Here is a 17,670-nt window from a genome sequence, read left to right as displayed (position 1 = left end):
CAATCCTATTATCTGTCTCAGTGCTGGAGGCAACGATGTTGGCAGACGTAGGAGTGAAGACCTGATTAGCAGGTATAGGTCAGCAATAGAAATAATTAGGAGGAAGGGTGGGAACCCTGTCATATGTGGTATTTTGCCAAGGAGAGGAGTTGGAAATGAATGGTTGTCCAGGGCAATTGGTGTCAATTGCTGGCTGGACAAATACTGTAAGGAAAATGCGGTAACATTCATTGACAACTGGGACCTCTTCTATGGCAGAAATGACATGTATGCCAGGGATGGGGTTCACTTATCTAGGTCTGGGGTGGGAGCACTGGCAACTGCAGTGGAGGGAGCTGTTAGGACTTTAAACTAGGAATAGTTAGTGGTATGGGTTTTGGCAGGAAAACAGTGAAGTCCCAGTGTAGTAATATTATGAGTTCTAGGGGAACTAGTAATAAGCAGAACGAGGTAGATATTGAAAAGCCAGTGACACTGGGTGATAAGGACAGTAATAGGTTTAGTAGAAAAACAGAAATGAGCAGGAAGGGTAAAGAGAAAGGAGAGTCTTTCAATGTTTATTATGCTAATGGTCGTAGTGCTAGGAATAAGATGGACGAGTTGAGATTAGTTGCTAGTGCAGGTAACATTGATGTATTTGCCTTAACTGAGACGTGGTTTAATTCAAAAAGTCGGGACATGCCTGCGGAATGTCACATTCAGGGTTTTAAATTGTTCCAAGTAGATAGAAGTATCGGGAAGGGGGGTGGGGTGGCACTGTATGTCCGAGATCGCTTGAACTGTTGCATAAAAACGGGTATTAAGTCTGAAGTAACACATACAGAGTGTTTGGATAGAATTTTCAGAGGGGCATGAAAAACTGATTTTAGGAGTGATATACCGTCCCCCAAACTTAGATAGGGACCAAGGGAGATTACTATGGGAGGAAATTGTTAAGGCCACAAGGCACGATAATGTAGTAATTCTAGGAGACTAACTTTAGTCATATTGATTGGAATTTCTTGACTGGGAATTTAAAATCATACGACTTCTTAGAAGTAGTTCAGGATTGTTTTTGAAGCAGTTTGTGACAGAACCTACAAGGGGAAATAACCTGCTTGACTTAGTTCTGGCAAACAATGAATCCCTTGTTAATAATTTAGAAATTTCAGAGGAACTGGGTGCTAGCGACCACAAATCAATTACATTTAGCATTGAATGGAAGTACGATAGTAGCGATAACTCAGTAACAGTCCCAGATTTTCGCTTAGCAGATTACGATGGGCTTAGAGAACACTTATCATCTGTTGACTGGGGTAACGAAGAGAGCTATCAATATGACAGTTTTCTGAACACTATACATGCTGCTCAAAGAACGTTTATCCCGTATAAAGAAATTAGATCAAATAGAAATGACCCAAAATGGATGAATAATAGGCTCAAATATCTACTAGGGCATAAGAAAGGAATTTATAGGCGTATCAAAAGAGGTGAGGGTCATCTTATGAATCAGTATATTGACATTAAAAAGGGGATAAGAAAAGCTAAAAGGGACTATGAAATTAAAGTTGCTAGGGATTCTAAAACTAACCCAAAAAGTTTTTTCCAGGTCTATAGAACAAAAGTTAGAGATAAGATAGGTCCCCTTAACAATAACTATGGGCATCTTACTGACAAAGAGAATGAAATGTGCTCGATTTTAAATAATTATTTTCTCTCGGTTTTTACACAGGAAGACACTAACAATATTCCAGTAATTAATTTTTATAGTGGGCTAGAAGAAGATAAATTATGTAACATCACAGTCACTAGTGAAATGGTTGTGAAGCAGATAGACTGAAGCAAAATAAGTCGCCAGGCCCTGATGAGGTTTTTTCAAGGGTTCTTAAGGAATGCAAAATGGAACTCTGTGAACCATTAACTAATATTTTTAATTTATCTCTTCAAACAGGTGTAGTGTCTGATATGTGGAAGATGGCTAATGTAATTCCTATTTTTAAAACAGGGGACAAGTCGTTACCATCAAATTACCGCCCAATAAGCCTGACCTCAATTGTAGGCAAATTACTAGAGTCAGTTATAGCTGAGATTATAAGAAGCCATCTCGATAAGCATAGCTTGATTAATGATACTCAGCATGGATTCACAAGAGGCCAGTCTTGTCTAACTAATTTATTAACTTTCTTCAGTAAAGCTTTTGAGGCTGTTGACCACGATAAAGAGTTTGATATTATTTACTTAGATTTTAGTAAGGCTTTTGATAGAGTTCCGCACCAAAGATTGTTAAAGAAAGTAGCAGCTCATGGCATTGGGGGAAGGGTGCTCTCGTGGATCGAGTCATGGCTCACAGACAGGAAGCAGAGTGTGTCCATAAATGGGGTTAAATCCGAGTGGGGATCTGTAACAATTGGCGCTCCACAGGGATCAGTCTTGGGCCCGTTGTTGTTTATAATATATATCAATGACCTTGATGAGGGAATTACTAGTGATATGAGCAAATTCGCCGATGACACAAAGATAGGTAGGATAATTGATTCAAACGTAGATGTTATGGAACTTCAGGAGGATTTAAACAAATTATATTCTTGGTCAGAAAAGTGGCAGATGCAGTTCAATGTAGATAAAAGCGAGGTTCTGAAGCTCGGGAGTGTCCATAACCCTAGCACTTATAAGTTAAATGATGTAGAACTTAGCCATACAGATTGCAAAAAGGACTTGGAGGTTATGGTGAGCAGCAACCTTAAACCAAGACAGCAATGCCTAAGCGTATGTAATAAGGCAAATAGATTACTGGGATTTATATCAAGAAGTGTAAGCAACAGAAGTCCAGAGGTCATACTGCAGCTTTATACATCATTAGTAAGGCCTCACCTAGATTATGCAGCTCAATTCTGGCCTCCATATTACAGAATGGACATAAATTCATTAGAAAACATTCAGCACAGGATGACTAAATTAATACATAGCATTAGAAATCTTCCTTACAAAGAAAGATTGAAGACTCTTAAGTTACATTCACTTGTTAGACGAAGAATGAGGGGAGACCTGATCGAAGTGTATAAGTGGAAGATAGGTATTTATGTGGAGGGGTGTTAATGTTGCAGTTTAAAAACTGTAGTGTAAAGCACCCTTCTGGCAAGACAGTGATGGAGTGAATGATGGTGAAAGTTTTTCTTTTTCGGGCCACCCTGCCTTGGTGGGAATCGGCCAGTGTGATAATAAAAAAAAAAAAAATTAATAAGGTCTTGAGGATATCTCTCCAAGAGAGAACCCGCAGTAATGGATTTAAATTAGATAAGTTTAGATTTAGAAAGGACACAGGAAAGTATTGGTTTGGAAATAGGGTAGTTGATGAGTGGGACAGTCTACCTAGTTGTGTTATTGAGGCTAGGACTTTGGGTAGTTTCAAATTTAGGTTGGATAAGTACATGAGTGGGAGGGGTTGGATTTGAGTGGGACTTTCACATCAGAGCTTATTTCTTGGGTAGCATTGAAAATTGGGTTGGGCAAATGTTTTGTTAGTGGGATGAATTGTAAAGGACCTGCCTAGCATGGGCCAACAGGCCTCCTGCAGTGTTCCTCCTTTCTTATGTTCTTATGAGTAACATCAATGTACCCACCATAAACACATCATCTATCAAAGATCTCACAATGAAACATAGCCCCACACCTTTGACTTCCACAGCAGGCATCTAAACCATCCCCTGTGCATTCTGTCCCAAGAAATATGTAGGCGAAACAGTCAGATATCTTGCAGTCCGCCTGAATGAGCATCGAAGTGCCAGTAACAGACGATTTAAAACACACACACACACACACACACACACACACACACACACACACACACACACACACACACACACACACACACACACACACACACACACACACACACACACACACACACACACACACACACACAAGTTCCAGGAACAGATATACAGTGGAACCTCGGTTTTCGTGATTAATCCTTTTGGAAATGTCTGGCAAAACCTGAATCGTATGAAAACAGAAGCAAGATTTCTCATAAGAAATAATGTACATCCAATTAATCCGTTCCAGATACCCAAAAATATTAACAGAAAATACATTATATACAGAATAACTATAATTTTACATACAGAAAACAATGAGAAATAAATATAAATGACTAATAAATGGATAAATGAACATTTAACATCACTTTTACCTTTACTGATGACTCTTGTTGGTGTATGGAAGATGGCAAGGAGGGGAGAGGGAGGAGCAGAGGTTATTGTTTGGAAGGGAAATCCCCATCTATAAGGAATTCAGGTATCAAGGCCCTATCCAGGGTTACTTCCTTTCTTTGTCTTTTACTGGCACTAGGACCAGCTTGAGAGTAGCAGGACTCCTGTTGCACAAAAAATCTGTCCAGAGAGGTTTGTTTCTGGCATCTCTAAGATTTACCTAAAATGGGACAAGACATTTGTCATTGTACATGTTGCAGATACAGTTTGCAACTGCCTTGCCTTTTCGCAAATTATTGCCTCCAAAACACTATCTCCTGCTAGCTGTTTCTCGTTGATCCACATCAACAACAACTTCTCAACATCTTCGATTGTTTGCAATCTGTTTCGTTAGTAAATTTATACCTTTTGCAGCATCAGCTTCCTTGATTTTTTTATCTTCACCAGGATGGAACTGACCATTAATGCGGACTTCCCATACATCCTGGTGAGATCGGCCATGCATACACCACTTTTGTACTTTGCTATGAGTTCTTTCTTGAATTCTATCATGTTTCTCGCCTTCTTTATCCTTTATCAAAGGACTGGCACTTGGAACTTTCTTTGGCCCCATGGTGGCTTATTTAGCAGTTGCACTCAATAAACAAGCACAAAAAACAGTGTATTACGAAATGTTTTGGATGAACGCACAAGGTGATGCTCACTCAACGAGAAACAAAGGCAGACTGAGTTATGAACACATGGGATGCTTTGTGTGGGCGCTTAAGTGGCTGAGTCACACGGGCAGGTGGACAAGTTTGGTACGAACCAATTTCAACTCTACCAAAACCGAGCGAATGTTCAAAAACTGGGACAAAATTTTGATGACTAAAGTCAAAATGGTATACAATACCGACAGGTTGGTAGGTAAGACACATAGGCAACAGTTAGGCAACTTTATCCCGAAACGTTTCGCCTACACAGTAGGCTTCTTCAGCCGAATACAGATAGTAGGCAGGAACATTTAGAGATGTGAAGACGATGTAATCAGTCCATCACCCTTAAAGTCGTAGATTTGAGGTTGTCAGTCCCTCAGCCTGGAGAAGTTCAGTTCCATAGTCAGGAACTATCTGAAGATCAAGCGACAGTGCGGAGACTTAAATACTGTCGGAAGGAAAGGTGCAGAGTAGTAGTAGTGAGAAAGCAGCCACTGAGAGGACACGTCCCTCTCAGATCAAACATTTCTCACTTGAAAAAGTTGTCCAAGGTGTTTTCTGTACCAAGATGCCATTGTGTTGCAGTGTCTAATGTTCCTGCCTACTATCTGTATTCGACTGAAGAAGCCTACTGTGTAGGCGAAACATTTCAGAATAAAGTTGCCTAACTGTTGCCTATGTGTCTTACCTACCATGATTAAAGTCGTTGAAAACCAAATCCTACAAAAACTAGGGCATACGAAAACCAAGGTTCCACTGTATACGGTGGAACCTCTGTTTTCGAATTTAATTCGTTCTAGATGTGAATTCGACAACCAAAGCAATTTTTCCCATAAAGAATAATGTAAGTAGAATTAATCCATTCCAGACCCCAAATGACAAATATAATAATAATGCACTACTACATAAAACAATGTATAAAATTATACAACACAGGGAAACTAAAAATGAATACATGTACTAAATGAAAATTTAAAATTCTGAAATACTGAAGAGTCAACAAAAATTTAACTGCCCCTTACCTGTCAGAGGAGAGCTAATGGCATGCTGGAAGCAGTAGGTGGAGGAATGGAGGGAGGATGATGACAGCTCCTCCACTGCAATCTGCTGCTCCTCCTTCTGAAGGTCTAGAAGTTCTTCTGTGGTGAGTTCAGTTCTATGCTCCTCCACCAACTCCTCCACATCATCTTCAGTCACCTCTAGGCCCAAGATCTTCCCCAGGGATACAATATCCTCTACTGACTCGGGCTCTTCCTCAAAGCCTTCAGAATCCCTGGCTGCCACAAAGTCAGGCCACAATTTCTTCCATGCTAACTGCATGGTCCTGGAAGACACATTCTGCCAGGCTTTGTCTATAAGCCTCAAGCAGGTGAGAATATTGAAATGGTCCTTCCAGAACTCACTGAGGGTTAAATTTGTTGTTGAAGTGACTTCAATGCACCTTTCAAAGAGTGCTTTGGTGTAGAGTTTCTTGAATTTAGAAATGACTTGCTGGTCCATGGGCTGGATGAGAGGAGTGGTGTTAGGTGGCAAGAACTTCACAGTTATAAAACTGAACTCCAGCAATTCATTTTCCAAGTTTGGAGGGTGAGCAGGAGCATTATCCATAAGTAAAAGGGCCCTGAGTGGCAATTGTTTTGTAATGAGGTACTTTTTGACAGTGGGAACAAAGACCTCATGAACCCACTCAATAAAAAATTGTCTTGTTACCCAAGCTTTCGTGTTGGCCCTCCACATTACAGCTAATTTATTTTTCATAACATTGTTGTTCTTAAAAACTTGTGGATTTTCAGAATGATAAACAAGCAAGGGCTTCAGTTTCAAGTCTCCACTTGCATTACCACACAATAACAGGGTGAGCCTGTCTTTCATTGGCGTGTGTCCTGCCACTGACTTTTCTTCTGCAGTTATGTAGGTCTTCTTGGGCATTTTCTTCCAGAAGAGGCCTGTCTCGTCACAATTAAACACTTGTTGGGGGACAAACCCCTCAGCCTCTACATACTCTTGGAATTCAGTTACATACCTTTCAACAGCCACTTTGTCAGCACTGGCAGCCTCCCCATGCCTAGCCACACTATGAATGCCACTCCTTTTCTTAAAATTCTCAAACCAACCTCTACTAGCCTTGAAGGACTGAGTTTCAGCACTTGTTCTGTTTCTTTTTTTCAGGTCATCATGCAACTGCCTAGCTTTTTTACAAATAATGGCCTCTGAAACACTATCACCTTGTAACTGTTTTTCATTTATCCAAATCAAAAAGATTTTTCAACCTCAGTAATTTGTGGCCTTTGCTTTGATATCACTTTAGCACCATTTGCAAGGTCAGCTGCTTTAATTTTTTCCCTTTGGCCCAATATCGTGCTAATGGTAGACTTTGATTTACCAAAAAGCTTTGCTATATCAACCACACGGAGTCTATCTTCTTCATATTTTCTAATGACTTCTTTTTTGAACTCAACAGTGCTTTTTACAACTTTTCTTTTTACTTTCATCTCTTTATCCTTCTTTGGACTCATGATGGCTTATCTCAAAAAAAAAAAACTGCATTAAAACTGCAAAATAAAAAAAAAATTCACAAGATGTGCAACAAAAGCTCAAGGGATGTTTATAGCACACAAGTAGGTGGCTAAACTGACTCATACCCAAGCTCTCGACCAGTGTCCATTCCGTGATCATGTGACCTCAGCAGCTTTGTCCTGTTCCATACATGCAAAAACTTGTCTGTTGACAACCAAGAGATACAAAATCAGGATATTTTCTCGAACACTTCATTCGAAAATTGATTTATTCAACAAGTAATGCAATCGATAACTGAGGCTCAACTGCATACAGTAAATTTTCTGAATAGTGGCACCCTTGGGGATTAAAGGTGCTGTTATTTCAATTTTTCCATTGAGAAAAAAAATAATGGTGAATAAACAAGAAAAAAGTAAAAAAATGCCAGTTTATTAACCCTTTGACTGTAGCGGCCGTATATATACGTCTTACGAGGTACCGTGTTTGACGTACATATACTACTCATAAATTCTAGCGGCTTCAAATCAAGCAGGAGAAAGCTGGTAGGCCCACATGTGAGAGAATGGGTCTGTGTGGTCAGTGTGCACCATATAAAAAAAATCCTGGAGCACGCAGTGCATAATGAGAAAAAAAAAACTCCAACCGTTTTTTTAATTAAAATGCCGACTTTGTGGTCTATTTTCGTATAGTATTTATGGTTGTATTCTCGTTTTCTTGGTCTCATTTGATAGAATGGAAAACATATTATAGACATAGAGGTGATTTTGATTGATTTTACTATAAAAAGAACCTAGAAATGGAGCTCAAAGTAGGGGAAATGTTTGATTTTTGCCAATGTTCAAAAGTAAACAAATGATGTCATTGTCCAATAAATGTCCAACTAGCCATTCTAATATGCAGTCATGAATGGGTTGATGTTATTTATACAATTATTACAGTATTGCAGTAGTCTGCATAATAGTAAGTCTTCTATTTTTTGTTTGAATAAAAATTCAAAATTCAGAGGGGCTTGGAGACATGACTGATGAACAAAGAAAATGTTATTTCAGAGCCAGGAATTTCTGCATTGTTCATTCTGGACCTTATTTTGAAATTGTCATATTTTTTAGTTTTCGTGAAATTGGCCAAATTGCAAATTTCTGACCACATTATTAGTTGAAATCGGTAAATGAGCAGTTTCTTGTACTCAATCGATAGAAAAAATGGAGTTCTAAAGAAATAGCTATGAGTTTGGGCGACTGGAACAATAGAATTAGCCGAAAATAGGGCTCAAAGTGGGCGAAATCGCCAATTTGTAAACAGCGCCAAGGTCGCTAACTTCGCGAGAGCATAATTCCGTCAGTTTTCCATCAAATTTCGTTTTTTTTTTATGTCATTACAATCGGGAAAAGATTCTCTATCATTTCATAAGAAAAATAATATTTTTTTTTTTTAAATTTTGCGACACCAGGAGACACCTCAGGATTGGGGGTTGCGACAGTCAAAGGGTTAACTTCTAAGTACCGAGTATTGTTTGCTGAGAGCTTATTTATTTATTATGGTGCATTGCATGTGTGAGATAAGAGAAGATTTTGCTCAGATTTTTAAACGAGGAGGGTTAGTCACTCAGGATAGTCCAAGACTGAGTCACTGAGGATTGTCTTATTTCTATTTGGGTCCTTCAACCTTGTCCCCCAGGATGCAACCCACACCAGTCGACAAACTCCCAGGTACCTACTTACTGCTAGATGAACAGGGACAGCAGGTGTCTTGAGAAAACATGCCCAATGTTTCCACCCAGCCGGGGATTGAACCACAGACACACTGTACGAGGCAACTGTGTTGCCTACCAGGCATATTAAAGCATAGTAGCTCACTTGAGGTCCATGGTTTGATCTCTGTTCACCTAGCTGTAAGCAGGTACCTGGGTGTTAGTTGGCTGATGTGGGATACATCCTGAGGGATTAAATTAACCAAAGTTGCTATAAATACTCTGCATAGCCAGGGGCTTTCTATATAGTACAGGTACACCACCAATTTTCTGGCATCCCTTGTTCCAAAGCTTTGCTGGATTAACTATTTTACCAAAAAAACGTAGTTTCCTTCAACAACACTAACCCACAGTTATACACTTCCCATATGTCTCTAAAGCACCATGGACTGCTAGAACCTTAAAGAAATATTAAGGGTTAATTAGATGAAATACTGATACAGTACCTGTACATTAGAATAAATTATACATTTATTAATACAGTGGACCCCCGGTTAACGAACTTTTTTCATTCCAGTAGTATGTTCAGGTGCCAGTACTGACCGAATTTTTTCCCATAAGGAATATTGTGAAGTAGATTAGTCCATTTCAGACCCCCAAACATACACGTACAAACGCACTTACATAAATACACTTACATAATTGGTCGCATTTGGAAGTGATCGTTAAGCGGGGGTCCACTGTACTCTACTGTGCAAGGTACTGTATATGTACCTGTATCAGTGAAACAGGGTTAAAATTTTTTTTTTATCAAGAATATTTATTTATCAATCAGTTACTGCTAAATAGAAATTCCATCAAAATCAATTTGGGGTGGGCTAAACAGTTGTCCAGAATAAGAAGGATTCTGCGGTCTTCTAGTAATCCTACAGATGTGCTGTGTGCTTTCAAACTATTCTGTGATAATCTCAGTTGTAATCTAACTACATCTTTTTATTTGCATGGTATGTTACATGGTAAATTTTAATACTTTTCAGTACACTAAGGTCAGTTGTCATACCTGACCTGAACTGTTTGGGAGAGTAGTGTGGAGTGTTAGAGTGCAGCATGGCATGCATCTGTAGGGTTTTAGAATTTGAAGCCAAGGTGTCAAAGGAGATGGTTTTTCTTAATAATGAAAAGTTGAAAATTCACCTGGATAAATATAGCAATGAATGTGAAGTGGTTCATGTGAACGAAGGAAAACAGGCTACCAGCAGTGAGGAGCAGCCTGGCAGCCATAACAAGTGGGAAGTGGTTCCCAGTAAAGGAAGTAACATCAATATATGGAAGGTTTAAAGAATTTTTGAAGGTAGGAAATCACTTCTGTTCTCCAGGATGAATACTTCAGTGGTCAGTGAGGTTAAAAGTATCACCAATTCTCCTGCTAATAAAGGTAGGAATATTCTGGTGGTCAGTGACTTGCAGGTAAGATATATGGACAATGCTTTCTGTAACAGATAAGAGAGAGTAGTCAACAGGTTGGATAATATGTCAGCCAATGCTGGTGGAAATGATATTGGGAAGAGCAGGAGACAGGAACTGCTAGATAATTACAGGACAGCTATAGATTTAATTAGGTCTAAGGGAAGGGTCCCGATCATATGTCGCATCTTGCCTAGAAGGGCAGTGGGTAATGAATGGATGTCTAAGGCAACTGGTGTAAACTGCAAGAAATTTGCAATCCCATTCATTGATAACTGTAACAAGTTCTAAGGCAAACATGATACGTATGCAAGAGATGGGATACATATCTCTGGGGCAGAAGTGGTAACGTTAGCCAACTTGATCGAGGGGGTGGTTGCCGAGTTGTTTAGGACTTCAAACTAACAGAAGATAGAGGTATGGTTGTGTGTGGGAAATAGGTTGTGGCACAAGGGATGAAAACAACAGATATTACTAGGATACCTCAGGGACATGTTCAGAAGACATTATTCATCAAAGTTACTAATAAACACAATGGAACTGGTCAACATACAAAGAGACAGTGGAGGGAAGTGAGTAACTAGCTCCCTTAAGGTTTACTATACTAACTGTATGAGTGTTAAAAATAAAATATATGAGCTGATTAACTGCATGAAAATTAAAATTTTTATTTCCTTGCAAAGCTTACAATGTGTGGTTTACATATTATAAGAAATTAATTACAAAGAAAGCCACTAGCATGCCAAGGCAGATTAATACTAATTCTTACTGACTACAGTAGGGCCCCACTTATATGGCAGGTTAGGTTCTAGGTTACCGCTGGAAAGCAGAACACCGTTTTTTCCATTTATAAATGCATATAAATGCCAGACAAGTTTACACTAACATAAGTTAACAATGGAACTAAGCATTAAAAAAATAAAAAGTGAAATACACACAGTACACTCGTTACATATCTTAAAATATTTGTAGTCTTAATGTAGAGTGAGAGACGAGTAAACGAGGTAAAACAAATAAATAAGAGAGAACGAGTAAGAGAGGACAGAGCTGCAGAGGATCTAAACAGACGAATGCATCTGGTTATGGCTGATACACTGTCATCTACACCTAACATCTCATATTTATATTAATTTATTCTACTGTGGGGTGTATTTATAATATTTATATGTTATGTAGTGTGTTTATTACATAATTTTGAAAAAATATCATGGATCGATTAATGAAAATGTTTATATTAACGCAATATACGACATTTCACGTACCTCATTGATTATTTATTATTATTATGATTGATGGGATAAAGATAGAAATGTTAAAAGCAGGTGGGGATATAGTTTTGGAGTGGTTGGTGCAATTATTTAATAAATGTATGGAAGAGGGTAAGGTACCTAGGGATTGGCAGAGAGCATGCATAGTTCCTTTGTATAAAGGCAAAGGGGATAAAAGAGAGTGCAAAAATTATAGGGGGATAAGTCTGTTGAGTATACCTGGTAAAGTGTATGGTAGAGTTATTTTTTTTTTATTATCACACCGGCCGATTCCCACCAAGGCAGGGTGGCCCGAAAAAGAAAAACTTTCACCATCATTCACTCCATCACTGTCTTGCCAGAAGGATGCTTTACACTACAGTTTTTAAACTGCAACATTAACACCCCTCCTTCAGAGTGCAGGCACTGTACTTCCCATCTCCAGGACTCAAGTCCGGCCTGCCGGTTTCCCTGAATCCCTTCATAAATGTTACTTTGCTCACACTCCAACAGCACGTCAAGTATTAAAAACCATTTGTCTCCATTCACTCCTATCAAACACGCTCACGCATGCCTGCTGGAAGTCCAAGCCCCTCGCACACAAAACCTCCTTTACCCCCTCCCTCCAACCCTTCCTAGGCCGACCCCTACCCCGCCTTCCTTCCACTACAGACTGATACACTCTTGAAGTCATTCTGTTTCGCTCCATTCTCTCTACATGTCCGAACCACCTCAACAACCCTTCCTCAGCCCTCTGGACAACAGTTTTGGTAATCCCGCACCTCCTCCTAACTTCCAAACTACGAATTCTCTGCATTATATTCACACCACACATTGCCCTCAGACATGACATCTCCACTGCCTCCAGCCTTCTCCTCGCTGCAACATTCATCACCCACGCTTCACACCCATATAAGAGCGTTGGTAAAACTATACTCTCATACATTCCCCTCTTTGCCTCCAAGGACAAAGTTCTTTGTCTCCACAGACTCCTAAGTGCACCACTCACTCTTTTTCCCTCATCAATTCTATGATTCACCTCATCTTTCATAGACCCATCCGCTGACACGTCCACTCCCAAATATCTGAATACGTTCACCTCCTCCATACTCTCTCCCTCCAATCTGATATTCAATCTTTCATCACCTAATCTTTTTGTTATCCTCATAACCTTACTCTTTCCTGTATTCACCTTTAATTTTCTTCTTTTGCACACCCTACCAAATTCATCCACCAATCTCTGCAACTTCTCTTCAGAATCTCCCAAGAGCACAGTGTCATCAGCAAAGAGCAGCTGTGACAACTCCCACTTTGTGTGTGATTCTTTATCTTTTAACTCCACGCCTCTTGCCAAGACCCTCGCATTTACTTCTCTTACAACCCCATCTATAAATATATTAAACAACCACGGTGACATCACACATCCTTGTCTAAGGCCTACTTTTACTGGGAAAAAAATTTCCCTCTTTCCTACATACTCTAACTTGAGCCTCACTATCCTCGTAAAAACTCTTCACTGCTTTCAGTAACCTACCTCCTACACCATACACTTGCAACATCTGCCACATTGCCCCCCTATCCACCCTGTCATACGCCTTTTCCAAATCCATAAATGCCACAAAGACCTCTTTAGCCTTATCTAAATACTGTTCACTTATATGTTTCACTGTAAACACCTGGTCCACACACCCCCTACCTTTCCTAAAGCCTCCTTGTTCATCTGCTATCCTATTCTCCGTCTTACTCTTAATTCTTTCAATTATAACTCTACCATACACTTTACCAGGTACACTCAACAGACTTATCCCCCTATAATTTTTGCACTCTCTTTTATCCCCTTTGCCTTTATACAAAGGAACTATGCATGCTCTCTGCCAATCCCTAGGTACCTTACCCTCTTCCATACATTTATTAAATAATTGCACCAACCACTCCAAAACTATATCCCCACCTGCTTTTAACATTTCTATCTTTATCCCATCAATCCCGGCTGCCTTACCCCCTTTCATTTTACCTACTGCCTCACGAACTTCCCCCACACTCACAACTGGCTCTTCCTCACTCCTACAAGATGTTATTCCTCCTTGCCCGATACACGAAATCACAGCTTCCCTATCTTCATCAACATTTAACAATTCCTCAAAATATTCCTTCCATCTTCCCAATACCTCTAACTCTCCATTTAATAACTCTCCTCTCCTATTTTTAACTGACAAATCCATTTGTTCTCTAGGCTTTCTTAACTTGTTAATCTCACTCCAAAACTTTTTCTTATTTTCAACAAAATTTGTTGATAACATCTCACCCACTCTCTCATTTGCTCTCTTTTTACATTGCTTCACCACTCTCTTAACTTCTCTCTTTTTCTCCATATACTCTTCCCTCCTTGCATCACTTCTACTTTGTAAAAACTTCTCATATGCTAACTTTTTCTCCCTTACTACTCTCTTTACATCATCATTCCACCAATCGCTCCTCTTCCCTCCTGCACCCACTTTCCTGTAACCACAAACTTCTGCTGAACACTCTAACACTACATTTTTAAACCTACCCCATACCTCTTCGACCCCATTGCCTATGCTCTCATTAGCCCATCTATCCTCCAATAGCTGTTTATATCTTACCCTAACTGCCTCCTCTTTTAGTTTATAAACCTTCACCTCTCTCTTCCCTGATGCTTCTATTCTCCTTGTATCCCATCTACCTTTTACTCTCAGTGTAGCTACAACTAGAAAGTGATCTGATATATCTGTGGCCCCTCTATAAACATGTACATCCTGAAGTCTACTCAACAGTCTTTTATCTACCAATACATAATCCAACAAACTACTATCATTTCGCCCTACATCATATCGTGTATACTTATTTATCCTCTTTTTCTTAAAATATGTATTACCTATAACTAAACCCCTTTCTATACAAAGTTCAATCAAAGGGCTCCCATTATCATTTACACCTGGCACCCCAAACTTACCTACCACACCCTCTCTAAAAGTTTCTCCTACTTTAGCATTCAAGTCCCCTACCACAATTACTCTCTCACTTGGTTCAAAGGCTCCTATACATTCACTTAACATCTCCCAAAATCTCTCTCTCTCCTCTGCATTCCTCTCTTCTCCAGGTGCATACACGCTTATTATGACCCACTTCTCGCATCCAACCTTTACTTTAATCCACATAATTCTTGAATTTACACATTCATATTCTCTTTTCTCCTTCCATAACTGATCATTTAACATTACTGCTACCCCTTCCTTTGCTCTACCTCTCTCAGATACTCCAGATTTAATCCCATTTATTTCCCCCCACTGAAACTCTCCTACCCCCTTCAGCTTTGTTTCGCTTAGGGCCAGGACATCCAACTTCTTTTCATTCATAACATCAGCAATCATCTGTTTCTTGTCATCCGCACTACATCCACGCACATTTAAGCAACCCAGTTTTATAAAGTTTTTCTTCTTCTCTTTTTTAGTAATTGTATACAGGAGAAGGGGTTACCAGCCCATTGCTCCCGGCATTTTAGTCGCCTCATACGACACGCATGGCTTACGGAGGAAAGATTCTTTTCCACTTCCCCATGGACAATAGAAGAAATAAAAAAGAACAAGAGCTATTTAGAAAAAGGAGAAAAACCTAGATGTATGTATATATATATATGCATGTGCGTGTCTGTGAAGTGTGACCAAAGTGTAAGTAGGAGTAGCAAGATATCCCTGTTATCTTAGCGTGTTTATGAGACAGAAAAAGAAACCAGCAATCCTACCATCATGCAAAACAGTTACAGGTTTTTGTTTCACAGTCATCTGGCAGGACGGTAGTACTTCCCTGGGTGGTTGCTGTCTACCAACCTACTATGGTAGAGTTATAATTGAAAGAATTAAGAGTAAGACGGAGAATAGGATAGCAGATGAACAAGGAGGCTTTAGGAAAGGTAGGGGGTGTGTGGACCAGGTGTTTACAGTGAAACATATAAGTGAACAGTATTTAGATAAGGCTAAAGAGGTCTTTGTGGCATTTATGGATTTGGAAAAGGCGTATGACAGGGTGGATAGGGGGGCAATGTGGCAGATGTTGCAAGTGTATGGTGTAGGAGGTAGGTTACTGAAAGCAGTGAAGAGTTTTTACGAGGATAGTGAGGCTCAAGTTAGAGTATGTAGGAAAGAGGGAAATTTTTTCCCAGTAAAAGTAGGCCTTAGACAAGGATGTGTGATGTCACCGTGGTTGTTTAATATTTATAGATGGGGTTGTAAGAGAAGTAAATGCGAGGGTCTTGGCAAGAGGCGTGGAGTTAAAAGATAAAGAATCACACACAAAGTGGGAGTTGTCACAGCTGCTCTTTGCTGATGACACTGTGCTCTTGGGAGATTCTGAAGAGAAGTTGCAGAGATTGGTGGATGAATTTGGTAGGGTGTGCAAAAGAAGAAAATTAAAGGTGAATACAGGAAAGAGTAAGGTTATGAGGATAACAAAAAGATTAGGTGATGAAAGATTGAATATAAGATTGGAGGGAGAGAGTATGGAGGAGGTGAATGTATTCAGATATTTGGGAGTGGACGTGTCAGCGGATGGGTCTATGAAAGATGAGGTGAATCATAAAATTGATGAGGGGAAAAGAGTGAGTGGTGCACTTAGGAGTCTGTGGAGACAAAGAACTTTGTCCTTGGAGGCAAAGAGGGGAATGTATGAGAGTATAGTTTTACCAACGCTCTTATATGGGTGTGAGGCATGGGTGATGAATGTTGCAGCGAGGAGAAGGCTGGAGGCAGTGGAGATGTCATGTCTGAGGGCAATGTGTGGTGTGAATATAATGCAGAGAATTCGTAGTTTGGAAGTTAGGAGGAGGTGCGGGATTACCAAAACTGTTGTCCAGAGGGCTGAGGAAGGGTTGTTGAGGTGGTTTGGACATGTAGACAGAATGGAGCGAAACAGAATGACTTCAAGAGTGTATCAGTCTGTAGTGGAAGGAAGGCGGGGTAGGGGTCGGCCTTGGAAAGGTTGGAGAGAGGAGGTAAAGGAGGTTTTGTGTGCGAGGGGCTTGGACTTCCAGCAGGCATGCGTGAGCGTGTTTGATAGGAGTGAATGGAGACAAATGGTTTTTAATACTTGACGTGCTGTTGGAGTGTGAGCAAAGTAACATTTATGAAGGGGTTCAGGGAAACCGGCAGGCCGGACTTGAGTCCTGGAGATGGGAAGTACAGTGCCTGCACTCTGAAGGAGGGGTGTTAATGTTGCAGTTTAAAAACTGTAGTGTAAAGCACCCTTCTGGCAAGACAGTGATGGAGTGAATGATGGTGAAAGTTTTTCTTTTTCGGGCCACCCTGCCCTGGTGGGAATCGGCCAGTGTGATAATAAAAAAAATAAAATAATAAAATAATTATGAATATGGCATTCTCAAGACTAACATGACACTTAGTAATTTTAATGTGTACCTGCATGCCAGCACAGAAAGTTTAGTTCAGTACGGGTCCACAAGTGTAATTATCAGAGTACAGACGCCCCCAAACTTACGAACAAGTTGCATTCCAGAAGGCTGTTCGTATCTTGAATTATTCGTAAGTTGTTATTTTGCCATTTTTCTATTGTTACGATTATTACATGTATTATTGTTTTATTTATCATTATTATTGTTCTCTCTCTGCATTGTTGTTCGTTGAAAACTCAGACAATACTGTACAGTATCATTATTGTACAGTTCTTAATACTAAAGCATATTTTAATAATAAATACTGTAATAAAAAACTTCTTACCTAAGCGTGTCTGGGAACTTTTCTGTTGCTTCTTTATCAGCACTCACTGCCTCGCCACTAACTGACATGTGATGCAAATTGGCACGCTTCTTGAACCGATGAAACCAGCCATAACTTGCTGAA

Source organism: Cherax quadricarinatus, chromosome 92, assembly GCF_038502225.1.
Source record: "Cherax quadricarinatus isolate ZL_2023a chromosome 92, ASM3850222v1, whole genome shotgun sequence".
Classification (NCBI taxonomy): Eukaryota; Metazoa; Arthropoda; class Malacostraca; order Decapoda; family Parastacidae; genus Cherax; species Cherax quadricarinatus.
The sequence above is the reverse complement of the archived record's forward strand: the minus strand, read 5'-3'. Positions refer to the sequence as shown.